This window comes from Apodemus sylvaticus, chromosome 5 (assembly GCF_947179515.1).
Source record: "Apodemus sylvaticus chromosome 5, mApoSyl1.1, whole genome shotgun sequence".
In the NCBI taxonomy this organism is placed as follows: Eukaryota; Metazoa; Chordata; class Mammalia; order Rodentia; family Muridae; genus Apodemus; species Apodemus sylvaticus.
The window spans coordinates 107,330,880-107,353,245 of NC_067476.1; the positions used below are offsets into that span (position 1 = coordinate 107,330,880).

At 41.4% G+C, this 22,366-nt stretch overlaps 1 long non-coding RNA gene across 1 annotated transcript in view; it reads right to left on the bottom strand.

Annotated features, from left to right (window-relative positions):
- The window catches only part of LOC127685833 (uncharacterized), a 258,463-nt gene extending 237,644 nt beyond the window's left edge, over positions 1-20,819 (bottom strand). The window contains exon 1 of the long non-coding RNA XR_007977931.1: positions 20,387-20,819. This is a non-coding gene — a long non-coding RNA (uncharacterized LOC127685833). The remainder of the gene's footprint in view (positions 1-20,386) is intronic.
- Between the last annotated feature and the right edge of the window lie 1,547 nt (positions 20,820-22,366).

A 22,366-nucleotide genomic window follows, 5' to 3' on the forward strand; every position in this document is an offset into this window, starting at 1 on the left:
GCAGTGCGGTAAACTAGTCAGCCAGCTGACCGCACTGCCCTGTGTTCCCGCATTTTTTCCAGTTTGATCAGTGTTAGGAGCCCAGCTCTGTGTGCCTCCACTAAGCTAGGTCCGCCTTGCTTTCATTTCAACACTTGCTGTTCCCAGGACAGCCATGTGCTTGTGACATTGTGTTTGATAATATACTACAGAAGTAGAACCTGTGGAATTACAATGAAGCTGAAAAATCCTATTGTTGAGTGATGTTTTCGACAAGAGAACATCTTAGTGCCATGTACTTAGTATAAATAAGCCCACTTGCTACTACTTGTATGAAAGTATAGTGTATGGTAGACAATACTCAACATAATAACTACTATGCTAGTCTGTGCATTTATCATAGTACTTATAGTTATTTTATATAATACTCCTTCTATGTATGTGTCTTTTACTGTAAAACAGTATGTCATGTTCTACTCACAGCAACCACACCACTGATTACGGCATTACTTGATGTATCATTTTCCCTTGGCTTATTTCAGTTGCATGTTGTTTGGTTCATCTATGCTTTGGGAGAAGGAGGTTTGATTGTGAATGCCCTTCATCGGTGCTGCCTGTATTTGAATACTTCATCTCCAGTTGCTGCCACTGTTTGAGGATGGGTGGTCTTCCTGGAGGAAGAATATCACTGAAGGTGGGCTTTCAGAGCTAATGTCTAGTTCACCTTCTCTGCTTATGGATCAAGATGTGAGCTCTCAGCTTCTGTTCTTGTTGTCATGTCTGCCGTGTGCTGCCATGATCAATGCCTATTGGTCAATGTAACCTTTATCCGTGTAGATGATTGTCAACTCAAGGACTTGCTGCATCAGTCTGCTAACCTAGACCTAGTCCTGCAAGCTTCTAGCCTCTGTACAATGTAATTTAGGCCTAGAACGTTTTCAGTCTCTGAACTTACCCTTTCTAATTCTTTCTGACCTCTGGCTAGCTTATTCAACTCAGCTATTCTGACACAAACTCCTTTCCACACGGACTGATTCAACCTGGATTCTCTCTCTCAGCCTCTCCTGAATTGCTCTGCTTGGCCTCACTAACTTTGGCAATCTGTCCAAATCCTCTGGCTCCTACTCATTCCCCGGCTCATTCTGTCTTCACCCATGACTAGCTTGTTTTTCCTTCACCTTGTCTCTGTAAAACTTTCCTAGTAAAACTGCCTCCTTTCTCTTCTCTCTGCAATGCCCCTCAAGTAGCTTCCTTTTCCTCTCCTCAGGAGAATTTGGTATATCCTACTCTGTCAAATCTTTCTCTGATATATCACTTATCATCCACTCAATTAGACATCACTTTAAAACATGGGTGCTTCCTTCTACAAAATAACTCTACTTTCACTGTTTGGACTTAAAGGTATGTAACAGGCGCCTGTCTGTATTCCAGCCAGAGGAATCAAAGGTTCATGCTAAGGGTGAGCCACACCACAGCTAAAAATGTTATGTTTTTTGGGGGTTGTTTTTTTCAGTAAATAGCACAATCTTGGGGTTCACAGTATGATCAAATGTCCTGCAACACACTGGAACATAAGCCCAAATAAAACCTTCCTTTTGTGTGTTACCTTGTCACAATGTTGACATTATTGCAGCAAATACAGATAAATTTCTTAACATACTTTTCTGTCATTAATTGGTATGTAACCACTGTCTCATTATGATGTTTAAGAATATATGCTATGATATCTAGCCAAATGCCAAATAATATAGTAAGTGCTCAATAAATGCTAACTCTCATCTTAACTCCATTGAAGTAATTAAACTTCTTATTTTGAGAATGTTTTGGCTCCCCACACAGATGTAAAGAATAAGACAAGATTCCTGTATAAACCAGACAGGAATGATATTGAATCAATGGGCCACCATGGAGAGATCTAAAATTTTCATTTCCCTGACTTTCAGTTCCTGAACCCAATGGTGTCTCTTGTTTTGTTCAGGTTTTGTCTTCCTTTCATGATACCTTTTTATTTTGGCACGAAGATTTTATGTAGATTCTATTAAATTCATCCATTTCAGGTCTCAATTGTAAATATACATTTTTATTCCTAGATTTCATGTATTTGGTTATTAACTATGTAGAAATAAGATTGCTTTTGTGTAATGATTATGATCATGTGACTTTATTAAACTCATTATTCTACAAACTTTGTAGGTAGTTGGAGACTATCTCTAGACACTTATCTCCTCTGCAAGCGGGCCAGCCTCATCTACTTGGCATGTTTTTATTTCTTTTTCTTGGCTGTGGAAGTGACTGAGATTCCCTTTCTACATGAGTAAAACTTCTAAGAGCAGTGTATTTTCTCACTCTCATAGTAACCTTTTATATTATGCATATTAACTGTTAGAGTTTTGTGGACATCCATACCAAACTAATGAAGTTCCTCTTTATTCCTACTATATGGAGAACATTTGAGACCATAAATTGGTGCTAGACTTTGTCAAATGATTCTTCTATATTTATTGATACCATTGTGTGATTTTTTTCTTTAGCCTTATGGTATAGTATATTACACTGATTTATTTTTGAATATGTAACAAGATTTGCATACTTAGAATAAATTCCACATGGTCATGGTGCATAATTCACATATATTTCTGGCTTTGATTTACTAAACTTTTGTGGATTTTGTATCTTCTGTCTATGCAAAATATTGGTATGCAGTTTTGTTTTTGTTGTTTTTTAATGTATGCTTTCTTGGTCTGATTGTGACAATTTAGCAATGTCAATCTTATCACTTGATAGTAGTGAGTACCCCTGTATGTCTGTCTAGAAGCCATTTTTAGAAAACTGGTGTTAACTTTTCTCTAAAAGTTGGTATAACTCCTTACTGGTGATTTTTTAGTCTGGAATTCTCTTTCAGAAACTCTTTCATTAAGCATCCCATCTCATTAAATCATAAAATATTAAAATAGCAAGACTATACCATCTTTGATGACATTTAAGCAGCTTGTAGTTTTGAATTCCACTCACTCTCAATTGTCATATTTATAAATATAAAGTTTTCAGATTATTCTATAGTACCTGGGTAATGCACCCCAGAGTAACCCATGTCCTAACTTCAGGAAGCAGGAAATGGAAATACCTTATGTGCAATGAGCTGCCTTACCGAAGTGCTGAATTTAAAGTGTTTGAAATAGAACCATTATCCTTGAGGACAGTACATGCAACCACAGAAAACTTAAAGGGGAGAGTTTGCGGACAGTTTGGCCAAGCTCCTGAGCAGAAGACAGTGTGCCAACCTACGTGAAATGCTCAGCTTCTAAGAGAAGAAGGGGCCATGAGACAAGGAACACAGAGAGCAAAGACAGAGAAACGGGAAAATGCAAGGGGCCGAATCTTTCCCTCCAGAGAGAAAGGTGGTGAACCCAGCTAAGGTTTGGCTCTCCAGAACTGTCAGATAATAATCGTGTCCTTCTTGATAAGTGCTCAAAATTCATGGCATGTTAATAGCAGTGACCATTGGCAAGCAATACACTCTCATTGAAATGTGTTTGGCATGGAATCATTTCAGTGTCAATGGGATTTTAGCGATGTAGTCATGACATTGATTATTGGTATCTCTTGTCCTTGTATGTTTGCCAGGCTCGCTAAAGTCTTATTAAGATCCTTGATGTTTGTAGAAGATGGTTTTGTTTTGTTTTGTTTTACTGAATTTATTTTATATATATCATTTTCCTATTTCAATTTCTTTGATTTTTTTTTCCTTCTTTACGCTGTTTTGTGTTTGGGATTTGTTTTGTTTCTCTTTTCCTATTTCTTGAGTTAGGGAGAGAATCTGTTTTAGACATTCCTTCATTTACTTTGTGAATGTTTGTTTCTGTAATATCTCCTTTTCTCACTGGATTCCATCATATCCCACGCAATCTGATGTGTTTGTTTTTAGTCACTTTTGTGTCTTCATTTTTTTTCCTCAAGGCTTATTATTTGAGTGTGGCTTATTAGGAGGTTTGTTGTTTAAGTTCCAATTACTTGGAGGTTTTTATCTTGTCTGTCATTTATTGGCTTCTGGTTTCTTCTCACCTTTGTCAGAGAAACCATCAATGATTTCAATCCCTCCATGTTTGTAGGGACTTGGGTTATAGGAAAAATGCGGTCTTTGTTGAGGTGGCTCCCAGCAACACAACTTCAAAAGTGCAGCATGTGATTCCCAGGTAGGGTGCTATAATCTCTTGGCTTCTGAAGGTTGACTCTGCCTCAGATTTTATAGAACTTTGCTGATACTCAGTGTTCTGTCAGTCACCAAGCAGAGGCATTGATGTCTTCAGCTCTAACCCTGCTTTGTTTCTCTCCAGCTTGAGTCTGAGCTTGCAGGTTGCCCTCTAGGGCCACACTTATCATTATATCATCCTGGTGACATCTTCCTGGTGACTAATCCCTTCTTATCTCTAGAAAAACCTCAGGGTACCCAGCTGGACATCCCTGCAGCTCACTCTGAAGAATGTGGTAGACAACAAGAAAAATAAGGAGCTTGCCAGCTAGTGAGTCCTGAGTTCTAGTGTCCCCATGCTCTCTGCTGTCTTTGTAGCCCCACCAGGGCCCCTTTGGAAAAACACCTGGAGGATGGAGCAACAAAGGGCAAGAATGAGGACACAGCATTGGTCAGGTCCCCAAGAAAAATGAAGGTGCATTGACAATCTAGAATTGGCCTCAGGGTTGGTTTCCTGGTGTGTGGTCCCTGAACCTAAAATGGCTAAATCAGAAGAATGTCATGTCTCCTAGGCATGAGGACAAGAGTATAGGGAAGTGTCTTGAGATGTTGTAGTTTGCCTCTCAAAGAAATGCTCCTTACTGGGCCTTATAACGTCTCTACAACCTGACTGGACCTAGAAGGGTAACCTCTCCCAAGTCAGAAAGGGTTTATAAAGTACTCAATTGCCATAACACACATAACATATAAATAATTAGAATATTTCACTTCTTAGAAGCACCTTGTGACAAGAGCTTGTGACGGACAACTAACATCTGCAGCAGGGGAACTGAACCTGTAACTTGGGGAAATCTGTTGAATTGTAAACACATCTGTGATGAAGAGCATCAGAGAAGTGGATAACCTCAACAATACGACATCAAAAATGAGTAGTGAAAGTTGAGTGGGTAAGCTTAAGCACCAGTCAACCATGTCAGTAGGGACAGTACAGGTCTTAGACATGTTTTAGCTAACTTAGGGGTTGAGTAAGAATCAGGAAGTCAGCCAGGCTTGCCACTGTGAATAAAGATTGCATCTTGACCAAAGGTTAAAAGTTTTGACTAAGCATGATATGCATGGGCCTATTGGCCTACCTACTCAGTGGGCTGAGAAAACAAAAATCACAAATTTGAATCCTACACAAGCAGCTTACAGAGACCCTATTTTAATGTGAAAAGGTTTGGAATAAATCTTGGTGTGAGAACTCTTGCCTAGCATGAACCAGGACCTAGTTTCCCTCATAATTTGCTTTGCTCTTCACAGGAATGCACCTGACAGACAGGTTTGATATAGCCACAGAACACTTAGGAGACACAGAGATGTTAGCCTTCAGTGATGATGAGTTTCAAAATTTACTAAAACATCACTAAACGATAACGGTAAAAATAAAATCACAGAAGGAAAAATTAAGACCATTACAATAAAAATCGACTACTCCATTATGGTTTAAGGGATTTCAGATTTTAACTCTACCCTTAAAATATTCCTTTGATCACATATGGATCAAGATAAAACCACAAGGGTGTGAGAATACCCCTCTCTGTCCCTGGTGGAATTCCACCTCCTTCAAGCATGGATTCTGGTCATCTACAAAGCTTTCTTCTAATTCCTCAGTAAGTTGACCCTAACCCCGGGGCTAAGACATTCTCGGCGCTCCACCCCCTGTGGGTACCCAGCACCCTGAGAATAGCATATGGCAGTTGTCACTGCTACTTTCTCTGCTGATTTCACATGGACTGACATCAAGAGCATCTCATGGTCAAAGCCAAGACTCTCTTGACCTCAATGGTCAAAAAAAGAAACCATTCTTTTACCCCTCTGTGGTCTTATCATTTCATTATGTCTCAGGACTACAGAGCAGAACCTGGTATTCTCCGTTCTGTCCCACTCTGTCACTACAGATACAAGCTGATGGCTCCTATGATATGAAAAAGGCCTTGAACCCTCTCCCCACCATGTATTACAAGAACAAATCTCCTATGGATGTTTCTGGCTGGTCTTTCCTTGTTAAAAAGTTCCCAATTATTATTATTATTTTTCACTTCACAGCCTTGGCTGTGAGCTATGTAGACATCCTCATAGCTGACGACACAGTGCTCTTTAAATGGTACCAGGACAGAGAAAAAGGAGGGAGGTGATTGGAGAATGGGTGGAGAGAAGAAGGTTTATGGGACAGATGAGGAGGGGGAAACCCGGAAAAGGGAAATCATTTGGAATGTAAACAAAGATACATGTTCTACTGTGTTCATAGCAGCCCTATTTATAATTGCCAGAAGTTGGAAAGAACCCAGGTATCCCTCAACAGAAGAGTGGATGCAAAAAATGTGGTATATATACACAATGGAGTACTATTCAGCCATTAGAAACAATGAATTCATGAAATTCTTAGGCAAATGGATGGAGCTGGAGAACATCATACTAAGTAAGGTAACCCAGACTCAAAAGATCAATCATGGTATGCACTCACTAATAAGTGGATATTAACCTAGAAAACTGGAATACCCAAAACATAATCCACACATCAAATGAGGTACAAGAAGAATGGAGGAGTGGCCCCTTATTCTGGAAAGACTCAGTGAAGCAGTATAAAACAAAATCAGAACAGGGAAGTGGGAAGGGTTGGGTGGTAAATCAGGGGGAGGGAAGGGGACTGATGGGACTTTCGAGGAGTGGGGGTCCAGAAAAGGGGAAATCATTTGAAATGTAAATAAATATATCAATAAATTTTAAAAAAAGAAAAAAAAAGAAAAGAAAAAAAGAAAAAATAAATAAAAGAAAAAATAAAAGAAATAAATGGTAGTTGAGCATTGGTGAAAACATAAGTGGAGACGGTACTGAGTGAAGGGCTTTAGGCAGATAGGCTTCAGAGTTCGTTTTCGGTTCTGAACAACTTAGCTTGTGTTCTGGAACATGAGGACATGGTTTGATGAACCCTTTCCAAGGCAAGCAGCCAGCAGCCACCTTGCTAGAGTTTGCCCAAGGCTGCTCACATACTGTTGTTGAATAGTATAATATTCCTTCCACTCCACACAGTGTCTGTCCCAAGAGCAGCTCTGACAGGCCTGCAGCTCTGACTCTTCAGGCTTTCTGCTCCTCCTCACCACCCCCTTTGGTTGAGAATCACAGACAGGTGTTTGGCTGAGCCAACCACTGACCTGACAACAGGCTTAAAGCCAGGTTTATGTTTCCATGGTAAGTCACTTAGTGGGTACAGGACTCAACATTTCCCCAAGAGCATTGCATGGCAGGAGCCCTCCCTGGTGTTCGGGGAAACAGGAGTATTTCACCCTGATCTCATCACCAGCATCTTACAGCTCTCCAATGGGAATGACGTTCACCCTGGGAATTGTAGAGCAGGCAGCAAGCCAGTGTGACGCTGTAATAAGCCTTTGAGAGTAGACGCTTCCAGAAAGTTTTTCTTTTTAGGCTCTTTCAAAGCAAGTGAATAAAAGCAGGCGTGACTTAATATAAACTGCCTCTTCTGTGCCCTTTTCTTAAGAAGAGATTTATTTTATTTATTTAATTAAAATATAATTATATGATTTCTTCCCTCCCTCTGACTCCTCCCACATCTGACCACCCTCCAAAATATAAAAGAAGATTCTGTCCATATACACATAAATGATTCAATATATAAATACTACCTGTGAATCTGCTCAGTTTCTAGAGCTATGAGCGCTCAATATTGGATGACCAATCAGGGAGTTTATCCATGGGTAAGGTTAGTTAATCCTCTCTCTGTGCAGTTGTTAATTTCCTATAGCTCTTCATCTAAGAGTGTGGCCCCATGAGCTTTCCTCATCTATGTTGGGATGTCAACTCTTATTGGAACTGTTCAAGTCTTGTTTAGGCAGCTCTGTTGCTGAGATTTCACAGGTATAGTTTCCTTCCCTGCCGTAGCTAGAAGACAGAATACACAGGAGCCTCCCTGGTCCTTTCACTCCTATGACCCTTCTACTGCCTTTTCCTCAGTGTTCCCATTGCCTAGAATATCACTTTTGATAGACTCCATCAGTGACACCCACTTCAACCCAGAAACCAACCAGTGTCTCACAAAAGCCCCAGAGAATATACGAATCACAGGGCGTCGTTACAATATCTAAGAAGTGTGCAGTGTTCAGCAAGTCCTCTCGGAGATGCTGCCTGAGCAGAATGGCTGTGTTGCCAACACAAGCAGATTATCCACCAAGTATGCACTGGATAAGCAGATTCGACAGAATATGAGTAAGGGTGGAAATGATACCTTAAATTTCATTGTATGGTTGTCTGTCCTGCCCAGTTCTTAGTTTCTTTTTGCTGGAATAAGACAAAAAAAAAGGAGAAAAATAAAAAGATTCCATTTCCCAGGAGCAAAAGTACCATGTTCATTCTGGCATCTCTCTGGACACCTCCAAGAAATGTCTTTGCAGTGTTTGCTGAGCCTCTCTGACTTGTGCTACATTGTGGTCTCTGTATTAAGGTAGGTAAGATGAACCATGATATGAAGATGAGTTCTGCTAAATAGCAAGTACAGTTAAACTGAGAATAGCTGTGCAGCATTCTGCCCATTGATTAAACCTAAGGATTTTAAAATAGTATCAGAAGACTCAAGTCATTCCATTAATAAAACAGCCCCCTTTTAACATCACAACAAACATGTATGAATCATTTATACTTTTTTCTGTCAAACGATGTTTGACAATAATCAGATGATAATGAAATGTATAATTAATAATAAAAATGCCAACATCTGTTAGCTTGGTATTACAAACTGATTTTTTTTCAGTGTACTATTTCAAATGTGTCACCATTAACCTAATTTATATTAAAAATCTGCTAAATACAATCTGTTATCATTAGTTGCTAATTTGAGTTGGCACATGACACCACAGAGATGATTCCTGTCTACTCTTCTCCTGACTTATCACTCTGTTCTAACCTAAAAGTCCCCGAATGTGTCTACAACCGGCTGTCTCATAAGTCCTGTCAGCAGATGGACCCGGCTGGCTGGCTGTTGCTATCAGCTGTGAATGAGCAGTGCTTGAGAGTGAAGCAGCAGCATTTGGTCTCAGAAGATGCCTGGCTCATGGTTGCAACCCCTTCTGGCCGTTCTTCTGTCCAGCCATCTGTCTGTCTTCGGTATCTTCTTCCTACTTGTATATAGTGCCACCTGAGACCATAGCCACTCTTCCAGCAGTGAGGACATGGGCCTTTCTCACTGTAAGCGTGATCTCATTTTCAGTTTCAACTTGTATAGAAGATAAGGTTCACTGAAAGGTTGAGTGCAGAGGCTTTCAAATAGATGTCCACTGGTGACCATTTCCCACAAGTGGAAAACCTGTCTGCAGCATAAATCAGGTGTGTTTTACAAAGTCAGAAAACGAGGAAATAGTCACAGAAACATTGAACTGTGGTGTACTAAAGGAATACCAGGCCTGACTAGAAAAGGCCCAAGTGGCCAAAGCTGGATCCACTTAAGAAAGAAAATAGAGGTCTTTCCTTCAGTCTCTGCTCCACACTTTGTCTCTGTATCTCCTCCCATGGGTATTTTGTTCCACCTTCTAAGAAGGGCCAAAGTATCCATACTTAGTTTTTTTCTTTTTCTTGAGCTTTGTTTGATCTGTGAATTTTGTATCTTAGGTATTCCAAGCTTCTGGGCTAATATCCACTTATCAGTGAGTGCATAGTGTGTATGTCCTTTTGTGTTTGGGTTTCCTCAATCAGGATGATATTTTCTAGTTCCATCCATTTGCCTAGGAATTTCATGAATTCATTGTTTTTAATAGCTGAGTAGTACTCCATTGTATAAATGTACCATATTTTCTGTATCCATTCCTCTGTTGAGGGACATCTGGGTTCTTTCCAGCTTCTGGCTGTTATTCTGCCCTACCTGGGGTTCCGTCCCATATACAGTCACCAAACTAAGACACTATTGTGGATGCCAACAAGTACTTGCTAAGAGGAGCCTGATATAGCTGTCTCCTGAGGGGCTCTGCAGGTACCTGACAAATACAGAGGTAGGTGCTCTCAGTCAACCATTGGACTGAGCACAAGGTCCCCCATGGAAGAGCTAGAGAAAGGACCCAAGGAGCGCTTGCAGCCCCATAGGAGGAATAACAAGATGAACCAACCAGTACCCCCGGAGCTCCCAGAGACTAAACTACCAACCAAAGAGGACCCATGGATCCAGCTTCATATGTGGCAGAGGATGGCTTTGTTGGACATCAAAGGGAGGAGAGGCCTTTGGTCCTGAGAAGGCTCAATATCCCAGGATAGGGGAATGCCAGCAAAGGGAAGCGGGAGTGGGTGGGTTGGTGAGCAGGGCGAGAGGGAGATGGGATAGGGTGTTTTCAGAGGGGAACCCAGGAAAGGGAATAATTTTTGAAATATAACTAAAGAAAATATCCAATAAAGGAAAAGAAAGAAAATAGAAGTGCCTATGAATCTATAATGGTAGAGACAAATGATTGATAATGCTAATGAATGAGACACAAAAGCCAAACAACTCATTCAGAGGATCTGAAATAATTTGTGCTGGTTCTCCACTTCAGAGGAGTATGCAGAACTCCCTTTTCCTTCCCTAGGCAAAGCAGAGTAGCTTCCTTCCAGAGAGCAATATGGAAATGGGGAGAGAGTAACACAGTAGGACAGAAACCTCATGAGTGCTTCCTCCACCAGGCAATCAAGACCAGCATTCACAGCAGCACATTGTGTTGGCAGTGTGTACCTGATAGGCAATCAAGGCCAACATTAGCAGCAGTATGTGTTGTATTGTTGGTATACCTGACAGGACATAGTGAACTTGTATCGTAAATATGCAGGTGGTCTTTCTCCCAAAAGCTCATGGTCTCTGTCTTTTTGTTTGTTTGTTTGTTTTTCATGACCTTAATAGAGAAGGCTTTTTTCTTAAAGGAGCAGAGATGCTTGTTATCAAATAAAGTATTAATGAACTTGACTTTTTATTGTTCAGTCAGCCCTAGTCTTACAATGAAAAGAAACATATAAATTCTAAAAGATGGAATTTTTATTTTAAAAAGTTATTGGATTTATTCAGTGTGTGTGTGTGTGTGTGTGTATTTGTGTGCATTTGTGTGCATGCCGTGCATTCCCATACATGCTTGCCATAGTTCTTACGTGGAGACTAGAGGACAACTCATGGACGCCAGTTCTTTCCCTATTACTCTGAGTTCTGAATATCAAACACAAGTCATGAGTCTTAGCAAAAAAACATCTTTACCCACTGTCTTAATTAGGGTTTTACTGCTGTGAACAGACACCATGACCAAGACAACTCTTATAAGGACATTTAATTAGGGCTGGCTTACATGTGCTCAGTCCATTATCATCATGATGGGAGCATGACAGTGTCCAGGCAGGCATGGTGTAGGAGGAGTTCTACATCTTATTCCAAAGTCAAACAGGCAGCTACAATGAGGGTCTTAAAGCCCACATTAACAATGAATACACCTACTCCAGCAAGGCCACACCTACCCAACAAGGCCACACCTCCTGATAGTGCCACTCCCAGGGCCAATCATATACAAACCATCACACCCACTGAGTCATCTCACTGGCCTAAGGGGTACATTAAAACAAAAATGTCTGTCAGAAGAATCCTTCAAAAACATTCAAGGTCATCAAAATTAGGAAAACTTAAGAGAACAGCACAGAGCAGAACACAAACACAAAATGACTTCATGTACACAATGTCCATGATGAGATCTTAGAGCAGAAAAAGATTAGGAAAAATCTGTAGATACCTCGGCTGCAGATGTTGGCTAGTAGCTGATTCTTAGAGTCACTTATTTATAGTAGTGAATGCACTATGCTGACATAAGTTGTTACTTCTGGGAAGGGCAGGTATAGGAAAGGAAGTGTCTGTAACTGTCTTCTAACTCCTTCCATATAGAACACTGCTCCCCAAAATGTCTATACTGTTAGAAGAACATGCTTTTTTTATTTTAAGAAATAGTTGATATCACAGATAATTCACTGTCCTCTAACTAGAGCTGAGATTTTCATGTAAGAATCCCCACACAACTATCAGGAAAGCCCTACATTTGGGCTGGGCACAGGTAGTTCAAAAAGACAATAGATGGACTTATGGACATAATGTACATAAGGACATTAGCCTATTAACCTTCAGCATCTTGGGATAGCTATGGATACCCTTGGGACCATGCCGGTCTTCCTCCAGAGTGAGACCTGTTGTCTCACACAGTTGTCTAGAGCTCTGTGTGCTCGCTGAATCTCTTACATGGAAGCATCTAGCTGTCTGATCCATTTCAGAGGTTGTTCTAACATGAAGATCCTCATTAACAAAATTAAATTTCTACATGTATGTGGTTCAATTGGTGTTTTAGAGATTTTTTTCCCTGCCTTATGAACTCAGGGTCATCGTCAGCTCTCTGACTCCTGGCTGCTTTGTGCCCGAGCAAAGTGTGGTTCCACAACAAACTGAAGTGAGGGATAACTAGTCACAAAACACCATAATTATGTGCACCCAAAGGACTGTAACATTCATGGTAAATATGCCCATAAGCCAGTCTGGAAGGAAGACTGGAAATTACTTACCTTTCTTTTTATAGAAATTATTTCTGGAACAGAAAGTAATAACATTATTATTCACCTCCTCGTTCCTTTATAATCAAGAAACCTCAGAGCCATTCACCAATTGTTCTTCATATCTACAGGGCTCACATTTCTTAGTAAAGGAAGCCACTAGTGATAAAAAAAAAAAAGCCCAGTTCTTAGTGGTTATCCTTTCAAAGCCAAGTTACATGAAGTAGAGTGGGAAGAGGGCCTCTGGGATAACTCAGAAGCCACCCTGCTCCTTTGTGCCCTTCCCACAGGTCCAGCTGGCAGGGACTCAGGAGAAATAATGAATGGTCATGAAAAGCATTAGGGATGGTGGGAAAAAGAGGCCTTCCAGAAATATGAGGACTGGGGCAGTCACTCACAATTCCCAGAAAATCTTCAAGAGGCCAGGCTGAGGACTGGAAATGGGCTTGTTGGCAGAACTGAAGTATGAAGCCTGGGATGCAGATTTGTTGTGCTTTTGTGCAGTCTTAGGACTCCCTTCCTTTCCCTGTACATTGTCCGTCTGTCCGTCTACATTCATTTGCATCACTCTTTCTCTCTGCTATTTTTCTCTACTGTGGAGCATTCACCGGAAACGTCACCCTTCCAATAATCCCCAAACCATACTAGGCACTCCCTCTAGGCTGGTTAGTGTTTAGGGACATGCTGTGTTACAGAACAAATCACTGTGTCCTAGAATGGCTGGTTTCCCTGTCCATCTCCCCGTCTAGTCTTGAGTGGTAGGTAGCTCACTGAGGCACAACACCATGGCTCGAGCAAGGTAGCTACTTGGCAAATATTTGTTGAATGAGTCATGATCTCTTTGCCTAGTCTGCTTAGTGGAGCTAACCCACCTAACAGTGATAATGCCAGTCAGCTCTTTCTAAAATTTAGAAATAATCTGATGACCTCATTGTTCACGTATAGGATATGCCATGCTCTGGTTAAAGTGGGCTCTGAAACAGTCAGTCCTGTCAAAAGCACTAGCTGCCAGATATCAACAGAAATAGAGCTTCTGGGAGAAAAACAGAGGACACTGGCTCTAGCCCAGTGCTTCTCAGCCTTCTTCATATTGCTGCAACCCTTTTATACACTTTGTGATGTTACAATGACCCCCAGACATAAAATAATTTTGTAATTTTACTATTGTTATGGATTGCAATGTGAATATCTGTGTGTTCCAATGGTTTTAGGTGAACCCTACAAAGAGGTCATGACCTACAGGTTGAGAACCACTATTTTAATTTTTTTTTAAAATAGATGATTAGATGATTAACATTAGACATAGAGCTTAAGTACGCTGTTGATGGTCATTCAGAGTCCAGCATTCTTTTTTCCCTCTTTCATCGTGTAAGAGGAATGAAGAAAGCCACACACACATTCATATCATGGCTGAGTACATGCTATGGATGTAGCTCGTGCAGGTTATGCTCTTGAATGCTTCTCTGACTAGTTACTAAAGAAGTATGACTCGCTTCCATTGCAGTTATGCAACAATCCAAAGAGAGGCTAAGGGATGGAGTTATCCAATCATGGGTCTATGAAAAGACCTCAAGGGAAAAGTTTCAATGGAATAAAGGGGGGTCGGACTGAGCAGAAAAAGAAAAAGACTGCCTAGAAGAAACTGCATTCTAGAGGAGAAAGAGCAGGGTGCAAAGGTAAGAGTGTGGGGACAGCATATGGTACTAACCTATTAGTACATTGTAAAACACTTCAGACAATGTCGGGAAGTGGAGCTGTATCGAGGTGTGTCAAGAGAGACAGGTGAAAGGCAGAGTGGAAAAGAAGGGACAATCAGACCAGGCTAGCAGTCAGAGATGCAAAGAAGAAATGGACCCAGGGAGAACAAGAAGCAGAAATAAAGACAGAGACAAGGTTCCTTCCATAATCCAACTCCCAGAAAGGATTCCCCAGGAGCCAAGGGAAAGGAGACTAGAACTGTGTAAGACTCTAACTGGAGGCAGATGGCTTTCTACGGTTGTCATACTTGGCATGGACAAGTAGCCCAAACACACACAGTACATGTAGAGTCTTAGATCTCACTTCTCTTCTATGATGGAGAATATATTTTTACCTAATTATTACGAATTAAGTTGATTCTCTCAATTATGCAACTCATCAAGAGCCCGTATTTGCACAACTCTGGAAGATATGACACATGGAAGAAAATGTGTGTATCCACTGAGCAGGCTCCTAGTGTCTCTGGCAAAGCTTCTGAGTCATAGTGGAAAGAGAACAGGTGAGGCTTAGCCTTGGGCTTCAAATGCAGAACCAAGCTGTGGAGGGCAGCATGAAGAGCGGGTCTCCTCAAAAATGTATGCCCTTCAGGAAGATCCCAGTGTCTCAGGAAAATGCAGATTCTAGTTCAGTTGGTTCAGCATGAGGTCCTAAGTTCTGCATCATCACAGACTTGGAAGGGATGTTGACACAGCCCTAAGCAAGATCATAAAGTTTGGCTTTGAGGGCAGCCAATTAATCCTTCTTCGTCTAGACTAGGGAGTGCATCACTATTCACCTGGGAAGCTTTGAAAAAACACCCATGTCAAATCTCACCCCAGTGTTCCTTTTTATATGCTATGAAATCATAAGACAACAAGAAGTTCAAAGATTAGAATTCTTATTCTTATACTTTATATTTATGCCTTTAAATCTCTTAGACTTTTAAGATAATTTACAGGCCCCAAATTGTATGGTTGATAAAGGAGTTGGGAAAGGGCATGTGAGTGTGAATTACATACATGATTCAGTCAGCACAAAATTCATATGCCAAAGATAATGCCATATTTATTAGGTAAATCTGCTTGTGATGAAGTCAGGTTGTCTGACCTGTGCATTTTGACAGAATTAATTCCATATTTCTGCTCATTTGCCATAAGAAAGAAGCAATGGGTTGACTATGATCTCTCTACAATCCAGGTGCACTTAATGGGAGAGTACCAAAAGTCAGGCTCTTTAAGAGGTGTGGTGGGCACAGGGACCTCTTTCATGTTAGTAGAATGTGGTGCCCTTATCAAACACCTTGATAGAAATGGTAGCTTGCTCTCTTGTCTGCTGGTTTCTTCCATGTGTTGATGTAAGAAGGAGGCCCTCACTGTACACCAATGCCAGAACTCTGTTCTTGAATACCTCAGCTTCCAAAACTGCAAGAAAACAGAGTTCTCTTCTTTATAAATTACCAGTCTCAGGAGTTCTGTTATAGCATCACAAAATTGACTGCCAAAAAGGGCCTTCCACAGTAAATGGTTTATAGTAGCATCTCAGAAGGATGACTGAAGTAGGTTTAAGCTTGCCCCTACTGTCTCTAACTGTAAGTGTTTGCTTTGGAGAACTAGGTCTCACAAGACCAAAGAAGCTTAATACCTTCAGCACAGCAACTAAAATTAGCAAAATGGAGATTTTATTTTTCAGGCGCACAGCCTTTCTGCTTGTCTCTAAAAGGGCAAACACAACTGTTTCCAAGACAACAAAGCAACATCCAGCTCTGGAGATGTCTGAGCCTGTTTGCAGAATAACAGGCATGGGGGTAATGAGACTTACTCTGAACTGATTAGGTCCAAATCCTGATTCACTGCAGGCAGCTTTAAGAATCCAAAGAACAGAGATAGAGAATGGGGCCAAATCCCATGATGCTCTGCCCCTACCCCACTGGAAACATCTTTGAAAAGAACAGTGACAGTGTAGAAAGTGAGCATCATACCATTCCTTTATTTTCTTCCTCCCATTTACCATACTCTTGATGCTGTCATACTATCAACTGCTGTTGTAACTGCACCAACTGGAAGGATAACCTCTCCTCCTAGTGTAAGAGCAACGAGTGTGCTTTCTATAGCACCCACGAAGTGGTAACCCCTTCTACTGTGGTTCCTTGTCTAACATTTCCCAGCCTCTGCTCCGAGGTTACTCTTTACTTATATAAACTATTTTACTGTTCTTCAGACTAGCAATATTTTGAAGTCCTTTCCCCCCATTTAAATTCACAATAATGAGCACAATAGTACTTCTGACAGTGTGTTCATGGTAGTATATCTTCCTCCCAACCAATTCCCACATGGACATCAGCTCAATGGCCTCTATTTCATTCCACAGTCTACTTTGTGACAGTGTCAGGACCACACGTAAATCATGCAGTCCCACAAGACTGGCATTGCTCATTGCAGATGCTTATCTCAGTCTCTGGCTGCTCCAATGCTTCTGATCAGTTAGCCGTAAATTTAGGGACCCCCACACAACCTACTCTTTGGGCTCAATAAAATTGCCAAGGCAGCTGAAATAGCTCAGGGAAATGCTTTATATATGTTGGCTGATTTATTGTAAGGCATTTTATAAATGATGGTGATGAAGATCCAGATGCAAAAGACAGACAGTGCAAGGTACATGGCAAAAAAGAGACTCCCATCGTGCAGGGAACACCCTGTGTCCAACCAGCAGGCAACTCTCCGAAACAAGTCAGTTTATTATATAGGCAATGATCAATTACATCATTGTTTCTGTGAGTTCAGATTTACCTTCAGACCCCCAGAGGTAGGGATGAGTCTAAGATTCTAATCCTACCTTGACATTTCTGGTAGCCAGCCCTGTCCTGGATCTACCTCTGGACTTTTCACCTTAGTCATCCCATTAACATACAAAGCCACAGCTTCACTACAGTGAACACAGTAAGTGCCTTTAGGAACTGTAAGCCAGGAAATAGGTGCAGAGAAAATGCACTTATTCCACATTATTTTTCTGTCAGCCTGTCTAAATCGTTGGAGGTCATAGGACCTACTAGACATGAGTACCAACTGAACACATTTGGGAAGATCTACATTTTAACCTAAGAGGAAGGCACTTCTAGAGAAGGACAGGTTAATAGAAGCATTTGGGAGCAGAGGACTTTTCTGGGTGTTATTGCATTTACAAATGGAGGAGGCCAGGAAGGATGCAACCATGGAATGACTCCCAGTTATTTCACAGCCCAGGTTCTTAGTACACACAGAGTCATATTCACAGGGCCACGTGTTCATGTTCTGGGCACATGATGGCAGAAACAGCCTGAGTTCAACCTCAGAAGAAAGAGGGGCAGAAATGCTTAAGTGGGGAGGGACTGTGTGATCACATTAACTCTGTCCCTTTCGGTCAAGTTTGTCTCTAGCTAGAAAGTGTGAGTTTCCCAGCATCCTCTCTGAGGTGAAGCTACATTAAACAAATTTCACAGAAGAACAGAGTTCCCACAGATTAAAAGCAGTTGTCATTTGGGTTTCAGACAGTCTTCAGCTCTGACAGTAATCAACTAAACCATGGCTAATTGTTAGGCAGCCTCCACCCTGCACAGCCGGCTAAATCCCCAGGTGATTTTCTTCTCTGTCATCACTGCTGACTCAGAGACAGGTACAATTTTACCTCAATATGGGTTTTCCAAAGATAAGGCACAGCAAGACAACTTGGCTATGCAGTTTAACTCTTGTTATTCCAAGTCTCCCACGAGAGCACTATGTTGGGTATAAAGTATACTTCACGGCATAGCTTTAGTTGTAAGGATGTATATGCCTTTGCAGGGAGTGCCTATCCAAGCATCTTAATAGCATGCCATCAGGCACCAGTGTATCCATGAAAACAGAACTCTAGGGTTTGGGATGGTGCAGTGGGCTGGTCTTCCTAAGGCTAGCCCCGTGTTACTGAAGCTTAGTGTGGACTAACAGCATTGCATGATGGCAGTTGTAGTCATCAAAAGGCCTTATTCTTTAAGCTGGTGGATGGAAGGCCTGGTAAGCACTGGAGCTGCACTTAGAAGACAGTGAATATCTGTGTGCATGTGCAACTACATACCCACACTTTATAAAACATATTGATAGCTTAATGACAAAGCTTGCATGTTTAAGAGAAAGAGAGCAGAGATAGAAACATGTTCTCTCTTAAATCAGTCAGAAGCCTAATTCCCATGGTTTTTGATTGTAGGAGTTCTACTGAATGAACCAGAGCTCACAGTGAGTGTGCTCAGAGTTTACAGTGAGCATGCCCAGTTCACTGCCAGCTTTCACAGAGCCTGATCCAAACTGCCTGCATTATTGCACAGATTGTAAGGTGTCAGCTGCTGTGACACAGTGCAGCTTTCTCCCAGTCAAGAAGAGAAGCATTCACCAAGTGAGGGCCGAGGGTTGGTGGCTAAAATATTCTTTTCCACACATGTGTTATAGACAAGTGGGGATATATATTCACATTCCAGACACTTAGAATAAATAAAACTGCTAAGTATAAAATAGAAAGTTGTACTGTTTTATGAAATCTATAAATTTTACCTCTAATATGCTCACTTAGGTGTCTATTTATAAACAAAGCTATATCTTTTAGATGCATACTCAAACATTAATGTAATATTGATAATACAAAGCATATATGTAAATAATCCACATATGGTATTTCTGTATGTAGATATAGATATAGATATATGAATGTGTTTGTACTTCCAATAGCCTGTTTTAATGTGTAACACTGATGCCAAAATCAAAAGAATCCATCTAATACTGAGAAAAATCATCTCTGTACCTTCATGTGACCATTCTAGTAGTATAAGAAAGACAAAAGCTACAGAGGGCTCAGGTACAACACTTTGTATGTCACTTACACAGAAGCATTGATCAGAGACAAAAAGAGAAAAACATCCTGGAGACATGTGTGTGGGGCGAAATGTACTAAAAATAACTGCCTGACACAGATGTCAGTGAGTCACTGACTCCTGAAGCACACCACACACACACACACACACACACACACACTATTGGAACATCATCAGCTAACAGAACAACCCAGCACCAGTCTGTGCAGCCTGCACAGCAGTGAGCTTTCCTGGATCACAAAACAGAGGAAAGAAAAATCACCAGCCCCAAGTCATCAAAAGGAAGGGCTACAAGGCTTCCCTGTGCAAAGGCACCCAAAGCCAACAGATGCCTGCTCACTTTTGTAGCCCAGCCAAATATTTCCAACTTCCCAAATATATTGCTCCATAACAGCTCCTGGAGGTAGTTTCTATGAGGAAAAAGTGAGAGCTGAGAGTATGCTTTAAAACTTCTGCAACCAATTCAGTCTTGGTAGAAGAAATGTCATGTGGAGAAATACAGGTCACACTGAGGTATTTCTTGAGAATGTATTTGCCTGGTAGGCAGAGTCAATAGAGTTTGGGAGCAGACTTCTAGGCCTTAAGTGTTCTTTCTTTACCACCACCACCATCACCACCACCACCGCCACCACCACCACCACCACCACCACCACCACCACTAACAACAGCACGAGCAGACTCACCACTGATAATATTTACCAAGCACCTGAATGTGCCAGCAGCGTTCTGACCATTTTCTCTTCCCAACAATCCTCAGGAAAAAGTTCTAGTACTTGGTTAATCCACTTGTACTGTATTAGTCAGAGTTCTCTAGAGTAACAGAATTTATAGAGTGAATCTCTGTCTCTATATAGAGAAAGGAGATTTATTACAAAGCCTCACAGGCTATGGGCTCTGTAGAAATGAAAATTAAGTTAAATCCTTTCTTCATGAGGGAGGAATCAGGGCACAGTCACAATCTGAACAAAGCAAAACCAAATGTAAATAATGTAAATAACTCAGTGCCCAATTGTCTACGATTCACTCACAGACTTCTGGGCTCCTCCAAGGAGTTTGGGTCTCTTCTCCAGCTCAGCCCTCTGCAGCACACACAGCTTGTCTTCTAGGCTGGCTCCATGCCACTGCTGCTGCTGTCCTTGGTGATCATCCCATGGTACTGGCATCTCCAAACCTGCTGGGGACTTCTGCTGCCTTGGAGCTGCACTTTGACCAATAGTCACTCCTGAGCTCTCTTCAGAAACTCCACCCTGCCTATACTGCCACAATCAGCCACTCACCATGCTCCCTTTATACCTTCAAAACCAGTACTACCTGGGTAAATTTTACACCATCAAGTTCAGCTTCCAGGCCTGGTACAGTTCCTCTGTGCTGATTCCCAGGAAACGCTTTTCAGAAGATTTCACCTCAGTAATGCTGATCTCTTCTTAATCACCACTAATTTCTCAGTTCCATCTGACTAGCATAAAGTATCTCAGCAAAGCAAAAGTTTCACTTCAGTAGTCTGATCTTGTCAATCACAGCTAATTCTTCAGCCCCAGCTAACCACAACTACAAATTTCTTACACAAAAGGCCCAATAGAGTCTTTGCTTCCCCCTGAAACTTCACAATCCAGGCCTCCATCATCTGCCCTGCTCTCAAAATTCTTATTTTTCAAGTTCCTACAGAGCAACTCACTGAGCTCTCAATACTTATGGATTTTCTAGCCCGTAGTTCCAAAGTCTTTCCACAATCCTTCCCAAAATAGCACATGGTCAGGTCTGTAACAGCAATATCCGACTACCTTTTTATCAACTTGTCTCAGTTGATGTTACTATTGCTATGACAAAACACCATTACCAAAAGTAATTTGGGGAAGAAAGGGTTTGTTTCACTCACAGTTCCATGTAACAGTTCATCATCAAAGGAAGTGAGTAAGGGCAGGATCTCATGCAGGGCAGGAACTTGTGGTCAGGAAAGGCCATGGAGGGGCGCTGTTTACCGGCTTGCTCCCCGTGGCATGCTCAGCCTGCTTTCTTTTTTTTTTTTTTTTTTTTTTTTTGTCTTTTTTTTTATTTGATATAATTTATTTACATTTCAAATGATTTCCCCTTTTCTAGCCCCCCCCCCCACTCCCCGAAAGTCCCGTAAGCCCCCTTCTCTTCCCCTGTCCTCCCTCCCACCCCTTCCCAGTTCCCCGTTCTGGTTTTGCCAAATACTGTTTCACTGAGTCTTTCCAGAACCAGGGACCACTCCTGCTTTCTTCTTGTATCTCATTTGATGTGTGGATTATGTTTTGGGTATTCCAGTTTTCTAGGTTAATAACCACTTATTAGTGAGTGCATACCATGATTCACCTTTTGAGTCTGGGTTACCTCACTTAGTATGATGTTCTCTAGCTCCATCCATTTGCCTAAGAATTTCATGAATTCATTGTTTCTAATGGCTGAATAGTACTCCATTGTGTAGATATACCACATTTTTTGTATCCACTCTTCTGTTGAGGGATACCTGGGTTCTTTCCAGCATCTGGCAATTATAAATAGGGCTGCTATGAACATAGTAGAGCATGTATCCTTATTACATGGTGGGGAATCCTCTGGGTATATGCCCAGGAGTGGTATAGCAGGATCTTCTGGAAGTGAGGTGCCCAGTTTTCGGAGGAACCGCCAGACTGCTTTCCAGAGTGGTTGTACCAATTTGCAACCCCACCAGCAGTGGAGGAGTGTTCCTCTTTCTCCGCACCCTCTCCAACACCTGCTGTCTCCTGAATTTTTAATCTTAGCCATTCTGACTGTAGTGTTAAAAACTGCATGGTATTGGTACAGTGACAGGCAGGAGGATCAATGGAACAGGATTGAAGATCCAGAAATGAACCCACACACCTATGGCCACTTGATCCTCGACAAAGAGGCTGAAAACATCCAATGGAAAAAAGATAGCCTTTTCAACAAATGGTGCTGGTTCAACTGGAGGTCAGCATGCAGAAGAATGCGAATTGATCCATCCTTGTCTCCTTGTACTAAGCTCA